This window comes from Acyrthosiphon pisum, chromosome X (genome assembly GCF_005508785.2).
Source record: "Acyrthosiphon pisum isolate AL4f chromosome X, pea_aphid_22Mar2018_4r6ur, whole genome shotgun sequence".
In the NCBI taxonomy this organism is placed as follows: Eukaryota; Metazoa; Arthropoda; class Insecta; order Hemiptera; family Aphididae; genus Acyrthosiphon; species Acyrthosiphon pisum.
This window is the reverse complement of record NC_042493.1, coordinates 41,777,880-41,779,372: the sequence shown is the minus strand read 5'-3', so window position 1 is coordinate 41,779,372 and position 1,493 is coordinate 41,777,880.

Genomic DNA, 1,493 nt, shown 5'->3' with positions numbered 1-1,493 from the left:
CTGTGTGTACTGTAAACATAAAGTTGATTATGTTTTTGGTAGCGTTTTTTAAAAGCATGTATATCACCAAGCTCTCGATTTGTTTCAAGATTATTTTGAGAATTCCCAAGTACTTGTGAGCGTCGACCAAACTCTTCATATGCTTACTGTTTTGTAAAAGTTGGTTACCGATTTGTCGCATAACAGGTGCGACTCTTCTCTCTTCATTGTTTTTTGACCAAGCATAACTTAGCGGGTATTTGACTAAGAGACCCCGGACCGAGGGGGATCTCAGCTTTTTAGGCCCCAGATGAATTTCCACCATTAGGGAACCAAAGCCCCCACCCCCCCACATTTTGAGTTAAGTATAAATCGGCGGGAATTCAAGTTAAAGACCTCGGGCTAAGGGGGAACGCCTCTTTAAGTCGAAGACTACAGTTTTCCGCTTTAGGGAACGGGGGCACCCCCTCCCCCCATTTTGGAAATTTTTTTTTTGCTTGATTTAGGTCCGGGAGACCACCACGACGTACCCAGTCTAGGGGAAACTCTGGGTTTGAGTTTTTGAGTTTTTGATAGGATTTAATGGGATTTTCTTAAATGTTGCTTTTTATTGATAAGGAGTTTGATAAGAAATTTAATGAGAAATAAAATAGCGAACGCGAGAAAAAGCGCGGAGAGCATAAGCGGTCGTGGAAGAAACGCGAAACGCCGGCAGCGCCCCCAGCGGATCTTATACCGTTATTAGCGTTTTATTATATAAGAAGAAGAACATCATTGAGGCAAGCATTAATGCACATAAACTATAAAGAGAATTCATTTTAATATTATGTAGAATTACTAAAACTATTATTTTTATTATTGTTATAGATTATAATGATTAGATATGGTTTACTTTACTTCAATGAGACGCCTAGACAGTAGGTATGTGTTATATTGAACGAACGATGACATCATTTACATCAATACCGGGCTCCATGTTTGAGTCTTAAATCATTTTCTACGTTTAATTTATTTCTATATTTAGTTTTTGTGTACAATAATGTACAATAAGTGGGTAAATACTAAATGTATTTTCACACACATATAGTTCAGTGTTGACGCAAAAGAGATTAGAAATTGTAGTGCTTGTGTGGACAACGTCGAGCATTCTTGTTTCACATCCAGCAAAAAATGTGAGATACGTATTTTTGTTTTTAAAAGCGGTCCATAGAGTAGTGGGCCGAGTCGCTGGTTAGGTCAATGGATTCTTTTGCCAAAATTGTTCTATATTATTATATAAAAGAATTATTGCACATATTAATCTGAATTTTACTCATAATATAAAAATAAATTATAAACTGAAAAAAATGTATAATTTATTTTAATTGCATTTTTTCTGATTTTAATTTTATTAATAATCAAGACGTAGGTATTACGTAAAAGTAAAATAAACATTATTATTATTATTATTATGTTGTGTTTTACTTATTTACAACAACGCTAGCAGCAGCGGGATGCAATCATGCCGTTATCAG